The 20,093-nt window shown below is 33.1% G+C and overlaps 1 protein-coding gene, 1 long non-coding RNA gene, 1 other non-coding gene and 1 pseudogene across 5 annotated transcripts in view; 2 read left to right on the top strand and 2 right to left on the bottom strand.

Annotated features, from left to right (window-relative positions):
* The window catches only part of CAP (Cbl-associated protein), a 379,584-nt gene that overhangs the window by 16,237 nt on the left and 343,254 nt on the right, over positions 1-20,093 (top strand). The gene's annotated exons all lie outside the window — the stretch shown is intronic.
* Positions 73-19,557, top strand: LOC143303998 (uncharacterized). Of its 3 annotated transcripts, none has more exons than XR_013060675.1 (4): positions 73-468; positions 1,764-2,064; positions 17,625-17,698; positions 18,216-19,557. It is a non-coding gene; the product is annotated as an uncharacterized LOC143303998 (long non-coding RNA). The 3 variants fall into 3 exon arrangements; XR_013060674.1 differs by having other exon boundaries at positions 458-548; XR_013060676.1 differs by lacking the exon at positions 73-468 and adding an exon at positions 564-779.
* LOC117160452 (U6atac minor spliceosomal RNA) lies at positions 11,927-12,031 on the bottom strand. The gene has a single exon (XR_004464792.1). It is a non-coding gene; the product is annotated as a U6atac minor spliceosomal RNA (small nuclear RNA).
* On the bottom strand, positions 16,672-16,769 carry LOC117160457 (U6atac minor spliceosomal RNA; annotated as a pseudogene).

Raw genomic sequence — 20,093 nt, 5'->3', positions numbered from 1 at the left:
AGTTTATAATTTAAAATATTTGATATTTTAATAAAATAGATATTTCACCCATATATGTACAATGTAATACGATCACGTAGATGATGAGGTGGTAGTTGGTAAGGTGCCCACAAGAAATACTCTTGATGTTCATCAAAAAGGGTTTAATAAACTATTAACAGTCAACAGTCAACAATTTACGATCAACAATTAACGATTAACAATCGAGAGTTAATAATCACGTATCTCGAATTGTGTTTGCTTCGCTATGACGCTAAACTTTTCGTACTTCGCAGCTCGGGACAGAATGAGTCTTTTGTTCGAAGCCAAACAGATTCTTTTCTTTCTTGCCCCTCCATATCTCCACTGCGCACGCGTTTATTAGATGTCCGCAACGGTGTTGCCGCGTATGCATTCTTCCGAATATTCGACGAAAGAACCGTAGGGATATCGATGGTACATTAGGCATGTCGGCCTTACGCTTTGAAGGTACAGCGCTTTGTGTCGCGAAGCCGTTGGAAAGTTCCGTGATCGAGTGTCGCCACAATCATAGTCATCAAATTTAAAACGTACATTTTTCTCATTAATACACAACCTTAAATTTTTTAACGATTAGACCGTTTGCACTTGTCATCTGTATAACATCCTTTATGTGTATCTTCATTGTGCTTTTCAAAAGGGCAAAGAACATTTTAATATTTTGCATTCGCTTTGTGTAGCCGCGCTATCTTGCACGAGGACATACCATGTGGAGGCGTGTCTGTTAAATAGAGATTACCAGATATCCGAAGAGCAAAGTTGTAAGAGATTACATAGAACATGTGGTGTAGCTAATATGCAAACCTATTCTATATATATAAGACGATTTAAACCTCGTAATGCGAGAATTTCTATCTATTTTTTATATTTCAAATTGCAATATCGTGTTGATTAATTGTATAATTATTCTGATCATTGGCTATTAATTTAGAAATGTATGAAAATATATAGCTCAGAAAATTCTGAAGGTAAATGTAACGAAGATTAATATTATACTAGGAAATAGTAATATTACTAATCATTTGAAGATTCCTCTATTGTTTTTCATAGTACCTTAAAACCTGCCCTGAAAAGTCGAGTTAAAATATTCGATCACAGAAAAATATTAAATTCGTTGAGCTTTCATCTTCTTATATTCTAATTTAATTTAATTCTGATCATCGACGATGTGTTGATACTTTAATGTTAAGCAGAATTGCACCCCATATATCTGGACCTCAGAGCCAGAATGTATCAAGCCACACTTTTCAGTCTTTAGAGGAAAGTGAATCAAAGTTGTAAAAGACTGCGGACAAGATATAGCCTTAATATCACTTTTACACTATTATATTCGAAAGTAAACAGCATAGAACGAAAAATTTTTTTCATCGAGGAAAGTGAAAAATTTGATATGGGAAACACGTAGAAAGTCATTTTTTTAAACACAATAAAAATAATAATTATAAATGTTATATACAATACAAAATAATATTTACGGATCCGTGGTGACTAGAGTTGCAAATTAACTATCTAGTTGTTTTAATTATTGCGATTAGTTCACGTTAAACAACCATCGTTTCCTGTTTAATCAACATCTGTACAATCCATTTATTGCAAATAAATTAATTGTAGTATAGTACAAAGCGAACGATCTCGCTGATTTCAACGACCTTGAAATATGTCATCAGGGTCAACACTCTGAACAACTTTTCCCTACATATGTTACCATCGATCTTTAATAAAAATTTAAATAACATGTTTTGCAGATTTATGTCAGTTACATACATGCTGAAAATTTCATCGTAATCGGTTAACCTTGCTATTGTCACGACCGGCATACTTCAAATCCGACGGACTGACGATAGAGATAAAGATGTGGCGGCACTCGGCGACAATGTATATCGCTGAAGTGCCTAATGAACCATCAACATCCCAACGGTCCTTCCACCGAAGGTTCTAGAAGAAAGAGCACGTGGCAACGATCGCGCACGCCTAGCAAATGCATGGACGGTGGGGATGTTGAGGGATGACAAAAGAAAGTAATCGGATCCGATCGAAAGTAAAATCGTAAGAGTCAGTCTTAGAAAGTCACGCCTAGAGTTCGGAAGTAGATTGTAAAGTGTATTGATGTTAGAAAAAAATAAAGTTTTCTTTTTTTATTTTTCACCTGAAATTCCTTTTTTATTTTGTTATTTTACGCGACACTATGATGAGAATCGCAGTTTTTCACGACTTTTTACTTGTAATTGTAATAAATCTAAAGATTCTTACATCTTTCGATGCTTGACGCTTGTTTCTGCATCAACCGAAATTATGTGAGTTACCTTAATTCATACCTTAATTCAATAAAATAATATAAAACAGAAATTGTTCATCTATTATCACCTCATGAAACGAAAGAAACTTTTCGGACAACCTAATATTTACAAGAGAAGTACTCCTTATCGATTTCGATAACCTTGGAATATGTTGTTAAGGTCACCATTTTGGAAAAGTTTTCCTTATACATGTTACCATCGGTCGGTCTTATGTTCCGAGATATTCACAAAAGCTTCAATTAAATTTAATTTCTATTACGTTTCACTCTGGTGATCGCCTCGCGACGACCACATCTTTATATAGCTCATCCTAAACTTAATTCATTGGTGTTAATCATCTTTAATATAAATAAGAAAAGAAAAATCAATGGGTTATAGATGTAGTTGGATGGTGGAGTAATATTCGGGCCACGCTGGTCAGTAACACTAGCGTGACTTAATTTTTATTTCATTCCATTTTGTAAATGTATCATAAATACTTTTATGTATAGTTCAAAATTAAGATAGGTTGCGCATGGTGAACATATATGTGTATATGTATACATGTATAAATATCTATTGATTCTTATTATTAATACATATGTACGTGACGAACAGACAGACAAGATGTACGGTTCTCGTAAACAACATTATGTTTGTTATATCGCAGAAGTTTTATTTCGGCGGTAATATAGTTTTGATAATCAAATAACTGGATTTTTCGGTATACTGGTAGAAGTATTTCTAGTTACATAATATTAATTATAATATGGATCAATAAATTTAACAATTAAAAAGTCTAATATACTGATTTCTTACTAATTAGCCATAATTTAAGTGGAAATTAAAAAAAAAATAGTATTAAAAGTGCATAGAGATAAAGATATTTTTGAATATAGGTTGGAAATTAGAGCCGAGTAACTGTAACATGTATTGCGTAAAGTTGTTCGGAATGACGATGTTGATAACATATTTTAAGCATTTTGTAAATAACTATCAAAATTATTTTACAAATTACTAGCCATTTGATTCTGCTACGGTATCTAAATGTAATTGCTTAAAGACATGTATTGGGTAAAGTTGTTCGGAATGACGATGTTGATAACATATTTTAAGCATTTTGTAAATAACTATCAAAATTATTTTACAAATTACTAGCCATTTGATTCTGCTACGGTATCTAAATGTAATTGCTTAAAGACATGTATTGGGTAAAGTTGTTCGGAATGACGATGTTGATAACATATTTTAAGCATTTTGTAAATAACTATCAAAATTATTTTACAAATTACTAGCCATTTGATTCTGCTACGGTATCTAAATGTAATTGCTTAAAGACATGTATTGGGTAAAGTTGTTCGGAATGACGATGTTGATAACATATTTTAAGCATTTTGATAAATGATTATCAAAATTACTTTACAAATTACTAATCATTTAATACTGTTACGTGATCTAAATGTAATAGCTTATAGAAATTTTGTAAATATCGGAGAACAGCTTCGACTATTATTCATGCTAATCGTTGTTAATACCTGTTACGGAACTCTTGCGGCGGAATACGTTGTTAACGGCTAACAGTCGGCATTGGCATCGCGTTTCAAGGTTACAGAAACGTTGTGAAATAACCGTGTGCACTTTATGACGTAACGCGGTGCGCAGACACGCGCGGTATAAGAGCGCCTCGAGGTCCTTGTGCAATTAGCTGCGTCCATCGTGTACGGTTACGCAACAACGCAAAAGGTGAGCGCGATCTGTCCTGACAGCTAGTCGCATTAACGTGTCACGGTTGTCGCTGCTGGCAATGTCAAGGGCGTACATATGATGTTTGTATCTGCAACTTACTGCTGCAGCATTAAACGAAGCTTGAAATGTTCTGTGACTAAGTAGAGAGAAGCGGATAGCATAATTGGCACGACTCATTCTTAAACGACAACTGACCTCATCTAAATGTAATAATCACATTATTATTAGTTACGTTAGTCACTCCTGTTGACTTTATGCAGGGAAAGAGCCATAGATTCACGTGTCAGAAGAATGTTTTCGTTGATTGCTTTGTAAAGTAATTTCTTGCACTTGTTTGACATGATTGAATATTGCTCTGTAGTAAGATAATACTAAAAAATAAGATCTTGGAAGCGTTTATTCTGTTTTTCAAAAAACTTCTGAAATTTCTCAATATCAGTATAAAAATACTTCAAATGTTGCTTCATTTGTTCTTTTTCAGTTAAAAAGTGATAATAATATTTACATCTAGGGAAAGAGTCATGGATTAATGCTAATATATCAGAGAAAATTATTTCCTTGTAAAATAGTTTCTTAGGTTTGTTTGAAATAGTTTGAGTAGCGAAAGTTAGTTTTTGTAATTTCTGTGTTTCATTTACTTTTCCTTTATTTTTACTAGTAACAAAAATTATGTTATCAAGTTATTCCATAAAAGTTGTAGCGTGTAATTGTATGAGTTTAACACATTAAAGACGAGATATATTGGATTTATTAATAAATAATATTTGAACAATCTATTATCTATTTTTTTCTAAGATAATAATTGGATGTTATTCTTACTAGGCAAAAAAAGGGAATGTCTGTCAAATCGAATTTAACGAGATCACGTTGAAGTGCGATTATGTATTTGACTATTTGTTGTGCTATTTTTAAAAGCGTACAGTGGTATCACCTAATTTGGAGTTGCTTATGTGAGCAATAAGACTAACAAAATAAAGAGAATAAATGTATTGAAAATACTAATAATAAGCGAAAACATCAGTGATATAATATTTGTTGTAAAGCCAATTAGACTAATTATCTATATCATGTGAGCAATTTTTAAATTTCATCATCAGTTTATTTCGAATAAGTACAAGTACATTAAAAAATGGAATCATATTTACAGAAGAGATAATAGAAAAGTACGAAAATTTCATTTTGACGATAAAAATGGAAAACCAATTAAATTATTTCAAAATTCTAAACAAAGCAATCTTAACATTACATTTTAACATTTTTGTTATTTAATGAGTTATATGTAAAATGAAAAATCAGTGGGATGTTTTAATTATTTAAAAATTCTAAGCAGTTCAATTGATAATTATTGAGACTAGGGTCGATTTCACCTATTCCAATGACCTTAAAAATATGTTGTCAAGGTCAACATTCTGAAGAACCTTTTCCTTATCCACATAACCGCCGCATCGCTCGGCTTTCTTTTCCAAAATATTCATACAAAACGTCAATTAAATTCAGGTTAGGATTACATTCTATCTAAACTTAGATTACGAGAGAGATAATTTCTTAATATTGTCTAAATAGAAAAAATCAATGCTATATATGTAGATTGGCCTAGAATAGTACCCGAACACTATTAGACGGCCGGCAACACTAACATGAAACAATTTTCGATGAATCGATTGATATATGGAATATTGAACTTTATTCTAATCTACATTTGGTCAGACATGTAACAAATATACTCCTTGTCATTGAAAAATTGTTTGGAGAATAAAAATGTATAAAATGAATTGTTAAATAATACATATAATATTAAATATAACTTGCTTTATAACCTGAAAATTAAAGCCTAGCGGTAGTTACATGTACAGGGAAAAAATTGTTCAGTATTGACAACATATTTCAAGATAATTAAAATTGGTAAGTTTGCCCTAATTTTTATTTCTCCGAATACTTCTGTTGAATTTTATATCAGAAAAAGTTGAAATGTTTATAATATTCTTATTATTAATTATCGGTTATATATAAAAGAGAATTTTTATTGAATGGTTATTTACGGAAAACAGGTCGAATCTTAATTTTTATAAAAGAAAGTGTATTAATATTTATAATTTATTATGTCAGTGAGTAATAAATATTTAATTAGTTAACAAATTTCTGAAATGGGAAATATATATATATATATGCATAATGTACAATATAAATATTTATAATAAATCATTTTCAACAAATAGAAAATTCGTCTATCTTATATCGTTATTAGGATGATTAATGCATCGAAAAACGATTAATTTTTGCATTTGTTGATACATATAGGTTTCATTATAAATAGATATCGTTGTTTGCTCTATACTCAACGATTAGAATAATGTACAAGTAGCGAAGGAAAACATGTGTCCGTATCGAGAACAGCGGATGCATGGTTGATCAGACGTTTATTTTTCAATGAATTCACGAGCTATGAATACATTTATACATAGTATTCAAACGTCATGTTGTGCGAGATCAATATCGTAGAATATAAAATTTGTAATATTGAAGATAGTCACTCTTTTTAATTGGTTGTTTAGAGTTGTTTCAAGTATTATAATAGTTGATTAGCAATACAGCTGATATGATAAGTTGAGTTTTATAATTTCTGGAAAAGACTGGTTGTAACGTTTATGCGGATGTTTATGCAAATGCATATTTCAATAGGATATAAGTACGTAAAATTTGTTTTGTCGCTAGACTATTACAGAAATGTATTTTTTATGTTGCATATTTTGCATATGATTAGCGTATTTACTCGTTTGAGTCCTAGGGGTCTTTGAAAAAACAAAAGCGCTCGTCATATTTGTTATTTTTATGAAATACATCTATATTATCATATATGCGTACTATTAGTTTATAAATATTTCAAGTGTTGTTCAATAAAAATTATTCAGAAGATAACAATGAAATACAAAATACCGTCAGTCGTCCGTAACGTTCAAATGTACTGGGACTTCTCGACACAAAATCTAAACAATGCAATCGCGTCGCTTGGAACTCAAACGATTAGTAAATATCGACAAGAGGAGAGCCAGACCCAATGATCTTGACCTTGATATATGCTACCTTCAGAAGGGTTTAGTCGTCGCTCGATATTTCTCAGTTGTTTACAAAAATATAAAAATATGTACTATTAAGTACATTGCAGTCTGCCTATACATAAATTTCCAGTATGTATCTGCGAACACGAACGTAGCTGACGCGATAGTCGCATTTATCTCCCAGTTGTTATTTTAAAGAAACATCGCACGCATTGCCCCATTTGCTTCGCGAGCTCCGTTTCTTCGTAAAAATCTAGTCCAACCCAATACTAATTTCACATACGAGAGAAGTGGCCCTACTTTCGGTCAAGAAACATCTTTCTTAAAAATTCCTCGCTCGCCCGCTTTGCCTATGTGTGGATTTGTTATTGGACTGGACTAGATTTTTACGAGCGATTGAAGCAAGCGCGCAACACTTGTTGTGTTTCTTTACCATACACATCCGAACATTACTTGGGGAAACGTGCTTGACAACATATGCCAGGGTTGAGATCGTTAGATTTGGACCCACTTTTGTCAACGTTTGCCTCATATTTTATTATAAAACTATATGTAGAAATATATTACATATATCATATACATTTATGATAATTTTTTATATTTATGAGAAGTTCGCAAAACTGATGTTAAAGTTTTTCAATTCGTGTATCATCTTTCCAAGTTGCCTAATTAAGTGATATTATACACAAATGTATGGATTAATAATGACTCATTAAAAGGATAACAACATAAACATATACGTACTTACATACATATACTCTCCCTTTTTTTCTGTGTGTGTGCGTGTTATTCTTTTAACGAATCATTCCTAATCCATACACTTGTGTATACCATATATATAATATATTATATAAGTTATAATACACGCTATAATCAATTTGTAGAAGCTAAATATATCGAATAATCTAAAAGTCAGTGTACCCATGATTTTTTAGACACTTCCGATAGCCGGACAAAAATATGTTTCGAATAAAAGTTTATCAGCTTTCTGTCTACTATAAATTATAATATTATCAATTTCAAAAAAAGTTTCCCTTTGATGAAAAATCAAGGTCACCTCTATTTTTTTTTTTTTTTTTAGATGAAACAATGCATCTTTTATACTCCATTCAATGCACTTTTAATTCTCTACAAAAAGATATTATGGTAGTTAGATCCGAAAACCATTATTTTAACAAATGTTTTAGCTTTAATGTTATGAAATTTACCTCATGGGAGACAAGGAAAACATAAGAACAGGAAATTTTTATACAATAAGTTACACAACATTGCAGTTAAAATATCTTTTAAACTAATCATTTTTCAACCCAATAGTTTTTTGCAAAGAATTTATAAATTCATTGAATGCCGTATGCAAAATTGTATTAACCCACTTAAATTTTGTGATTTTGATTTCTCATCGAAGTAAAATTTGTTTAAGTTCTCAACATTGCATTTGTAGTTGATGGGAAGCTATTGAACTATTCCGACTATTGGAAGTGCCTAAAAAATCGCAGGGACTAATTTTTAGACCACCCTGTAGATCCAATTAAATCAAATATCGCGATTTGCTGTCGCCAGTAAGATATAATACCACTGAAATGAAATATACGAAATGTTTAAAGTAAAGAACAGGAGACGTAGCAAAATTAGATCGTCTCAATAACAGAACAATGTTTCACGAGTTGCGGAAATATTGTTCAGTGTGAAAATATAACAAAATTCGTTGTGAGAAGAAGTCGCAGTTGATACAACACTGAAATATGTATTCTCGTGGACGTAAAAGCAAAGTTCAGGCATAACATAATATGGGAGAATTTTCACAATTGGAAGATACTAACGGTCGAAAAACGATTTTTATGATTTTTTAATGTGTGCTGAGGGGCGTCATTGTGAGCAACGTTTTCCTATACATGTTGGTGATGTGAGACCTTAGTTTTCGAGATACATCTTCGCAAAAAACTGTTGGTATCAATACAGTGAATTCTGTCCATAGTTGGCGCATGTGTGGCAACGTAGACATCAATATTGGTTGCTGGCCGCCGAACGCTTATCTTCTGTTTATAAACGAGGGTCGGGAGTGTTTAAGGGACCCATACACAACGTGCACATACGAGGCTGCAAGAAATGTTTGTTATAACTCGTTTAAAAGTGAACATTATCAATGTATCGGTTTTGGCTTAATTTTTTAAAATATGGCCATAGATTTAGGTAACAGACAACAATATAATTTGTTATTATTTTACGGAAACATTGCAGGCCGCTTCGGCCGAGTTTAAAAAACCAGTTCAAATCCAAATTCAATAGGTTAATGATATCTACCTTTAACTGAATTATAAGTTGTAACAGACGTTTCTTACGACCTCGCATATGCTCGTTGTGCACGGAGTCTTTAACGGGCTCGCTTGACCCTCATTTATATAGAGGAGATAAGCGGCCGGCGGCCCGAAACCATTACTGATACATACTCTACCACAGACGTACAACTATAAGCAGAATTCACTACAGTAGCACCGACAGTTTTTTGCAAATATGTATGTCGAAAATTAAGGCCGATCGCCAGTAACATGTGTAGGAAACAGTTGAGAATGGTGTCCGTTACCGCATGTGGGAAATTCATCGAAATTGGAAATCTGTACATTTATGAAAAGAAACTTTATATGCACATGTATAGTTGCTAATATATCTTAGTGAAACCCTGATAACGAGATATGACAACATTTTTTGGCTAAGTATAACAAACTATTCCAAATGATTCGACGTTACGTAAAAATTACCATGGTGATTGTTGTAAATTGGCGACTTACAATATTAGAGAAGATATTGCTGAAAACAATGTGTGGATTTTTGTTGATGAGACAACAGATAAAATAGATCGAGACATAGCCAAATTAATGATTGGAAAAATGTTTGAGAATCAAACATCAGTTTTCCATATATCTTCTTTTAAGAAATTAAAACAAACAAGTTACGCAACTGCGTAAATTAGGCAATACGAATACTATGGTCTGGAAAACACTTGAGATATTTTATCCAAACATGGTGCATCTAACGTGTATAATTGATGAATTATATAGAGGTGCAGAAGAAGTACGTTTACATTTCCCGTTAGTAAATAATGTAGTACATTTTATTAATAAAGTATTTATAATAGCACCACTTTGGATCGAATGTTATCGTAGAGTGTATCGTAGAACATTCTATTACCACCTGAACCAATTTTAACGAGCTGAGATACTTGGCTCCAGACAGCTATATTTTATACCACACTGGTATTTGGAAAATATTAAAAATGTTGTTAAATTTTTCGACGCGAATGATGTGCTAGTAATTAAAACAGCACAAGATCTTCTTCAGAATGAATTGCTAATTCAAAATCTAATGTTCATTAAAACCCACCTTGGGATTTTCTCGGATAATGTATAGAAACTGGAAACAATTGGAATGTCTTTCACTGAATCGGTGAAAGTAACGACTGACACTGATAAATATTTTAGGAGCATTCCTGGAACTTGCGCAGCCAAAATTGTATCAAAGTGGAATGCAGTTTTAGCAAGACATACCAGATTCTAAATAATTTAGAAAGTTAATGAAATTTTTCGAGGTCAGTCAGTTGAAGAATTGGATGAGGTTAAAGTATGCTACCGTAGCAAATTTAAATATGTCTCGATTACGTCTTGTGACGATGAACGCTCATTCTCAGCTTATAAGTTGATAAAATTAATATAACAAGTACCAAACTGCTCCTATATATATATATATATATATATATATATATATATATATATATATACTATACTATACGTAAGTTCATCAATTTTCAATATATAGCCATAAGATTTGTTTTCTTATATCTCAGAATATACGATTTGTACAAAGCGATAAGTATGCTCTAAAGTCCTTCCTTTGAGTTCCACTTCACAACTATTAATACATAGTAACCTATTAACGAATTTTATTTAACATTTTTATTCCACATGTCTGTTGTAAATTACATATATATAATATATATATATATAGTTATTGATTATATATACTATATAGTTGAATGACGCATCGAACCATATATATTATATAGTTGTTGATATACATGTACAGAAAAGACCGTTAGCGGCAGCGTTATAATCGCTATAATCGTAATTATCATTAGAGTCACACCTTATAGTTATCTATATACATATTACAGTACCTAAGTATCTAATCTTTCTATTTTTATTTCCTGTCCTTCATCCGTATGTATTAGACGCCGTTAAATACATTTCAGAGTTTATTGTACAAAAACGTACATCTTCCTTCCATCCGCAATTATCATCGCGATATCACTTTTTTACTGTATCAGGCAATGGATATAATTTTTAACTTTCACAGTGCATTGATTTTAAGTCAAGCGCCAACGATCGATTGATTTTTTGTCTACACATACACGATGGAAACGTGGAAAAATCTACACATCTTTTGTTCTATCTCCTCCTCTGCTTTGACAGTTAAAACTATTCCGTCGCGTTTCAACTTTTTTAAATGTGACTGGTGTCCGATATTAAGCGCCGTCCAACATTATGGACAACTCCCCTTAAATGATGTCAAGTGTACATCTTTGTTGTGCTTGCATCGTTTTCATAACTGACATGGGGTCCAATCTCTCGCCAATCGCTAGTCGCAGCATACGACGGGGGGCCTCCCACGCCGCACAAAACTCCAGCGCATGCTGGGCCGTGTCCTCGCACTCTCCGCAGTGGTGACAGGTGTTCGTCACCTCTCTTCCGATTTTCTGCAAGTATTCCCCGAATACTCCATGTCCTGCGAGCGCCTGAGTCATCCGGAAGGATAGCGGAGGCTCTCCGCGGTCATTCCAAAAAAATTCGGTAAGTGCCGCCGAAAGGCGACAGTGCCTTACCTTATATATGTGTTCCATCCTTGTCCAGGGGAATGCTAAACGTCTCTCTTTTCATACTGTAGAAAAAAAAATTTTTTTTTTTTTTTTAAGTGGAGGAAATCTTCATAGACACCATACACCACCCCCTGTGGGCCGGAAACACAGGGCGGCGGAAGGTAGTGCCGGATTCTTACCGGCTAAAACCTCCACTGCGGGGCGTAACCAGCGAGAGTCGATCGTCGGGGGCCCTCCTGCTCTGTGCTTAATAACACCAAGCACACCTTTACCAAGCACTCCCAGAAAGTACACCTACAACACAGCGCAAGGGAATGGGGTGGGTATGTATGGTCTGGGCGCTTGCCTGTTGTATATTACTTTCAAGAGAGATTTTGGCTTTTCCATCCTTTTGCAAATATATTTTGCAGGCCGATGATTCGAACTCCCGACGCGTCGTCTTCGGTTGTGAGCCTTAACGAGCGTAGCCGGCTGCCCCGCCGAGGTTTTAGTTGTTTGGAAAGTATTTGATTCATATGGCTCGACGAAACTCTGGCCCAAGCGATAGGTAAACAAACCAGACTGAGCTCAAGAACAGTCACAATACAAGCCGAAATACAAATACCTATGATATAGTCAGTTTTACGCGACACTGCTGTTGTGGAAGTAAACTCTAATACTTTTTCCCTTTTATGGATATGATAAATGTATTATATTTTGTAATAGATGACGGTTTCAAAATTATATTTCATAAATAAACGATACTTCGATAGAAATTCAATAGAAATTCAAGTGTCTTCAAATGTGATTTTATCCCAAGCAATGTAATAATATTACGCCTAAAAGTAAATATTATAAACAAAAAAATTCAATTATAAGAAATGTTCACCTTGAATCAATATCTAATAAGAAAATACTTACAACTCTAAAAAGCCTCCATGGTATGATATTTCCTAAAACACCGTGGCAGATGTAAAGCTATCTGTTCACGACCGTGGCTCCTGATATTCGTGTTTGGGCCAAAATATTCATCGCGAGTCAGATTCGTTAAAGCACGGGAAGGGGTTAATGTGACAATGTATATCATAGTAAGTATTCTAATTGCTTTAGAAGAAAGTTCCTTAATGATTTTACCGTTTATTAAATCAAAATCGAGAATGTTCTGGCTCAATTTTAATTTCAGGATAGTAGCTCGAGTAGCTATAAGGAATGTTTGAAGCGATATTTCATCATTAAATTGAAACATATTATGGAATCATGTTTTTTTTAAGAGACTTCATAGCTCATAAAGTTAAAAAATACACTAAATTCTTCCAGAAACCATTTTTAGTATTAACGTTATGAAGAATTTTTATAATTTTCAATACGTAGGAAAACAAAAATTTTTAATACGTAAATTTTTACACATATTTTGCTTATTTTCTAGTAATTCATTAGAAAGGCCTTAAGGCTTCCGACTCGAGGAAACGATCAGTTCATCTCCTAATGGAACGTATCAAATATAGGAGTGCCGCCCAATAGAGGGACAGGACGTGATATTTAATCCATTTGCGCCTATAAACGTAAAACAGCATTCATCGTTGTAACTATGCTTGTGCACACGTTAAACATTGCATCCCTTTGTTGAGTTGCTAAGAGAGTAACAGATTTTTAAAAATTTCAATTTTTAGACATTTTTAAAAAATAACTAAAAATGCCTTCTTTCTTAAGCATCATAGTTATCCAATAAAATTACACTATTAAACAGAAACAAGTCGTAACTTAAGATAGCAAATACTTTGCTTCCATTCTTTAAGCGTTATTTTGAAAACTATGAATTTGCATGAATATCCACTCTGTGGTTATACATTTTCTAGTAACATTCTTTCAGAAAATCTATGTCATGTATTTAAAGATGAAAAGGTTCTATGAACCAAGGAAAAGGAAATCAGAAAAGAGCCAAGTTTTTATTTCGTATTTTTATAAATTATTTCTTGTAAATTATTTTGAAGCTGCCCTGCGTTACTTATTTTCGCTATGTCCGATGTTAGGTGCCATTCTATGTTCTTTTAAAATCAATAACCATCGTTTAATGTTAGTTTAATCTAAATATTATGACAATTTTATTTATCTTATTTCTTTACTTTGATTTCTACCGTAGTTGACCTGTAATTAAGGCAAAATAAACAAAAACAAGACATTATTTCTTTTGTGTATCTAAGGAAAACCATAAGTGTCGACTAATAGGGAAACTCCCCCTAGACCGATTTCATTGCTCCCAACAATGTCCAAAAAACCTATAAAAAGTTGTGAAGTTATTGAAAAAAGTATTTGAAAATAGGGCGTGAAAGATATTCACTGAACGAAGTTTAATTCCATCGGATCAATTTGGCTTCAGGAATAAATACGTCACGAAAAAGTACATAAGGTAACAAACAAGATCATCGTTCTCTATACGGTAGAGTTTGGCGTGAATTACGTATAAACGATATAGCACTACAATGTGCAACAGATAATGCTGTTCTCTATGCAAGAACATTGGGATGAAGTTTTTGATAATTAAATAATTTTTCTTAAAGATATTAGATTTTAACTTTAATAATTTGCTTTGATAATTAATAAAACAATTGAGTGCGATATATTTTAAAGCACGGCACGGCACATAGACCCACGCCACAATTTTCACACTCATCGCGCGATAGCGTTTTTCAAATTGCTCTTCGTTTTCTATTTTGAAGCGACATTTTCTGGTTGAAGATTCTAAAAAGTTATAAGGATACGGATCGGCATATTTATTTTAACGGAAAGCAACGATTGATATCTGACACTGGTGTATCAGGAACAATGACTATATATTCTGCTCGTATATTGTTAACATCGTTATAAAACGTTGCGAGGACAAGAAAAGTGGGAAGCAAGACAAATGAAAAAGATGAATTAGTTCAAACGTTGAGCGAATGAGTCAGTAGACTGAACCACTATAGTGGCGCGTCGTACCTAAGTGGTTAAGGATATCCTATTGTAGATTTCTTGGCAATATATCGTATGTCATACGTCTTCTCACCTGTACTTTGATGGTAAACACTCACGATTGCGCGATTATCGTATAGGCAATGTGTCACAGGAAATCAGAATTCTCAGAGAAATTGTCCACAAGAGCCTGCTTCGATTTATTTATAGATTATTATCTTATAGATTTCGTAAAACGAATTATGATAGCCTGCGGCGTTAAGAAAAATAACAATTAATATATAATTTCAGATGAAAAACTTGTCATTGATAAATTATAAGTTTAAGTATCTTTCAATTTGTCTGTAAATATTGGCTTGGCAACTGAGAGATTGCGGATTTTGCCATTAAGTGGTGTTTATTCGACCAATCGCGGGGAGACGTAGTCGCTAGAAGAGACGTCAACGGGGGTCGTAAATCCCCGTTACGATTATAACAATCGACACCACGAATTGATCGATCCCCTGATTTCCGTTGAGATAATAGGGGTGATTGAGTTTGTATAACACTGTGATTCACAGAATTATAAATTATATATTTCCAACACTTAGATTACACTGATGAGCTTAGATAGATAGATAATCACTTATCGCACGAAGATAAGATACATATGTACGTTAGAGCAGGGCCCTTGTAATTGGATTCAATGTATTAGTGGACCTAGCACTATAAGATATTTAGGAGAGGAAATATATGCTCGACAATACCGAGACCGACTCTCGCGTTATGCTTAGACTGCCCGATGGGCATTAGCGGTAGACTTAGTAGTTGACTTTTCCAACGATGTAGAAGAAGTGAAGTCGAGTGACGATGGTGTGTCGGAGGAAAGCTAAGGATGGGTGTGTCTAGCGCACGGGACCATCGGATTTGTTGGTGCCGATGTTAGTTAAGAGAGTGAGGGAAATAGGCTTCGTTGTTAATTGGTTAAACGAAGGGTCTTAACCGCCCTCGAGAGAAAGTGGTTAGTGGGAGGAAAGTTGCAGCGTACGTGAGAAAAACTAACTTTCCCTTGTCCCGCCGTGGTAAACAATAGTCTTTAGAAATTCTTCGGAACCAGACGTTTGTTTGGTTTGAAGGACCTTAGCAGGCAAGTGACCCGGGTTTATGACGGGTGCTTAAGGCTATTGAGGGTACGCCGTACGGAAGAGCGGACATCTGGTGTCCGTCTGGCCCGCGGTGTGTGACCTGGGCCAGGCAGAGAGTCGCTCGGCGTGACATCCTCCCCCCGTTGAGAGGGTAGCGATCAGGTTGACGAAATCCGCAATCACTTAGTTGCGAACTTCAGCTAGGATCGAGTTTTAGTCCCTTTCGATTATTTTATTAGAATCATCTTGTCAATAAAATATCTGAAATAAAATAGTTGTTACGATGTTTAGAGGGTGAAATAAATCTCTGCTTGAGCTCAATTTTCTTGATTACACATATATCCAATATATCCATAATATATCCAAATTCTAATTTCATAAAAATGAAGCCATTTTCGCAGATAAAGTAACTTCCTGCTGATTGTTTGTTCATACCCAGTCTATAATTAGCCACGTTCAAGTATACTTGACAAATTTTCAGACTCGCTTGCTTGGAAACTAAACCACGGACGAAAAATTTGTATCTTATATTCTTTTACTATCTTTTCACATGGAACCATCGCATGGTCGTCTGTAAAGATTATTCGACCGAATCCTGTGTACTGAACAAGATGCGAATAGTTCCCATACTATTGAATTTTAAAACAACTGATTTCAAAAAGATCTGGTAAGTGCCGCCGAAAGGCGACAGTGTCTTACCATTTATATATGTGTTCCACCCTTATTTACGGGAGTCTCCCCTTTCATACTACAAAAAAAATTTTTTTTTACGTGGAGGAAATCTTCATGGACACCTTTACCACCCTTGGCACAGGTGGTAAAAGATATGACTGTTGTCACAACAGCATCGTCACCGAACTTCACTGGTTCATCGTCCTCAGATCAGTCAACATATCTTCGTTAGTTGTCATCCTTAGATAAGCCAACTTATTCTCAGTGTTATAATCAATCCAACTACCTCTATTGGCCTGAACGAAATAGAGAATCGATCATTTCGTGACGTCGATTGTCTAATTGTAACGAGAATTTACGACTCTCGTTGGCGCGCTTCCTCGCGATCGCGTCTCTCCGCGAACGATCGATCAGTAACTATAAGATATAATTTATCATTATCTACAGTAAAACAATATTGCATTCGAAAAGATAATATGACAATTTATTTTAAATTCATTAATTCATATTTACTGTACGACAGAAGTTAATTCAAAGCACAACTACCTTTGGAAATATTTAAATTTCTGCCATCGGTAGTTTTTGTTGCGGTAAATTTTTCATTAAAGAATATCATCTAATGCGATATATTTTAACTAAATTTGAACGTGTCTTCGCAAACCATGTACCTGTTAATAGTCTCTCTCCATGTGTTTATATGACATAAATATTAATACAGTGGATTATAAATATTACATTGTCCGGAAAGTTTCTTTCGTTTTATAAGGAAATAATAGAGCCACAACGTTTTTTGCTTTATATTTATTTATTGAATTACGTATAAATGATATATGTTCTAACAGAACCAAATGAATTTTAATTTATATGTAAAAATTCCCAAGTCCCTCCATTCCAATATGTCACATTAATAACTTAATTATTGTATTTGTTGTTTCAGGTGAGTAACATTGAAATTTGTTATGGACATCTCGTTGATCACGTCGGATTGAAATAACTAAGACATAACTAAAGGTACTGTCGTTATTAGTACGTTTATTTATTGTTATATCAATAATTTTATTACAGTAATAGGACGTTTGATATATTGATTGATAATATTTATAAAAATATTATAGGAATGCTAAAGGCAAAATACGAAAAATTCAGAATTATGAACATAGTGTAGAGTTAAAATGTTCTGCAGCAGTAATCGATAATTATGTGGAAGTAATAGTTAAGAAATTTATTTCATTCGATATCTAAGACCAAATAACAATACTTCTTAAATTATAGCAGCGATATCGAATATGAAATTGTTTTCAATTCAATTACCAACTAAAATTATAGTAAAATAAATATAGATAATAATAATAAAGAAATATAGAGAGACAAAATATATGTAATAAAAAAGTTAGTAGCATCTCCTAAATATTTATTGTGAAAAATCTGTTGACTAAGTACAACTGTGATACAGAGAAGTAGATATAAGTATATATTTTTTTTTAATACCCAGAAACACTGCTGCAGGGCACAATTTTTTCTTCTCTAGGTCTTGACTGATTTTGTGTACTATCCGATGAATTTGTTCTGTTGGATGTCGCTTCCGAAAACCAGATTGATAATCTGACGTTATTTTCGAATCCTCGAAAAAAGAACGAAGTCGTCCGATTAGCATATTCTGAAAGAGTTTGGATAAATTTGACGGAAGAGCTATTGGTCAATTTGAATTTGCTGGATGGATTGGCTTCCTTGGTTTAAGAATAAGAGTAATAAGTGATAATTTCTAAAGCTTTGAATAATATTTAAGGCGAAGGACTGCGTTAAATATGATAATAAATATGACAAGTCCTTAAGGGGATGTCCTGAATTAGAATGTTCTAAAATAGCGTCTTTTTGTGATATTTGTTAGAAGGGAAAGAAAGAAACAAAGTTATTGAATTTCGAGGTATGGTTTTCTATCTATTTAACGAGTACAAAAAATATTGTTAAGTAAAAAGAAAAATTATAATAGATTTCTAAGCCTATTTCATGGGCTGCAGTTTTCAATCGGCGTGAAAGATCCACCTCGTAATTCTTGACTGAAACGAAAAACCAAAAAAGGATTAAATTATTCTATATATATTTTTCTTCTCGATGAACTAAAAAAGTTCGTCAAGAAGTTTATTTAAATAATCGTTATAGCACCTTAAAGTCTATTTTTTCTTTTTAAAAAACACATTTTTTTTAACCCGTCAAAATTTGTAATTTCACGCTATTTTCTGCCTTCTTTTTAGTTCTGCAGTCTGCTACAAATAGTATACCAATAACTAATTTTTTCTACGTTAGTTTTACTCATATTGTTAAGAACGATGTAAATAAAATAATAAGAAGAGCCTATCACAAGGGACGTTGGAACGTGTACGCAAATGAATAGTTAATTGCATGAAAATTCTTAATTAAACTGTTTGCATTAAATACTTTCACGTGACATTTCTTTTCTATAAGAAAAATTTGAATTGATAGTAAATAAATAAGGGTTTAGCGTGGATAATGATTCTGATGTAACTATTTTCATTCCTACAACTCATATGTTATTTGCAATTGTTTTTAAAATGATTTCGAAAGTTAATAGAAAGTTGTATACTTTTTTATTTTATTTTCTGATTCGAATTTCTACAAAATTTGTTAAAGGAATTATCGTTTTTGTCGAAACTGAAAGGTTAAAATATAGCATACATATCTGTATTTATCATATTTCTTAGTTATTTTACTATTACGTTATATTACATTTCAATGTTTGTATTAGACATCTTTAAATTAATTGTAAAATGCTATTACTGAAATATTCATTGCTGTTCTGCAGACATATTCAATTGTAAAACGAATAAAGCACGACTTGATGTTGTCCAATCTTTTTTTTCTCTATTTCTTTCTACAAATTTAATTTTTTTTTCCCCATCCAACTGGCGTCTACTGATTTTCAATTACAATTCAGGTATCTACATACCCTTCTCACAGCGGTCAAATGTATTGCTTTTGAGTTGCGATTATATCGTGACAGTTTACTTGCCGTGTAAAATATAACAGGTCTCGTTCCTATAGCTATATGTTGAGTTAGCAACTAAGTCACTTAGTTGCCAACTCGATAGTATCGAAAAGCTTCTTTTTGAGATTGCTTCGGGAGGGAAGCCCTTGTTTCTGAGTGCTCTCGCTCTACAGAAGTTTTATGCCTTTTGTATTATCGCAATGTTTCTTTTTCATGTTCCCGTTTAGAATGCATGAAAAAGTTAAATAATTAATTTCCAAAACCGCTTATCGAAACATTTTTCGGTTTACAGTTTAATCTAAACAATTTTACCACAATTCGTTTTCCATTCCTCTGATAAATATTTAAAAAATTGACTATCTGCGATTACTAAAAGTTTTATTTCTGTACCTCCGGAATCGC

Source organism: Bombus vancouverensis, chromosome 18 (assembly GCF_051014615.1).
Source record: "Bombus vancouverensis nearcticus chromosome 18, iyBomVanc1_principal, whole genome shotgun sequence".
In the NCBI taxonomy this organism is placed as follows: Eukaryota; Metazoa; Arthropoda; class Insecta; order Hymenoptera; family Apidae; genus Bombus; species Bombus vancouverensis.
The sequence above is the reverse complement of the archived record's forward strand: the minus strand, read 5'-3'. Positions and strand labels throughout refer to the sequence as shown.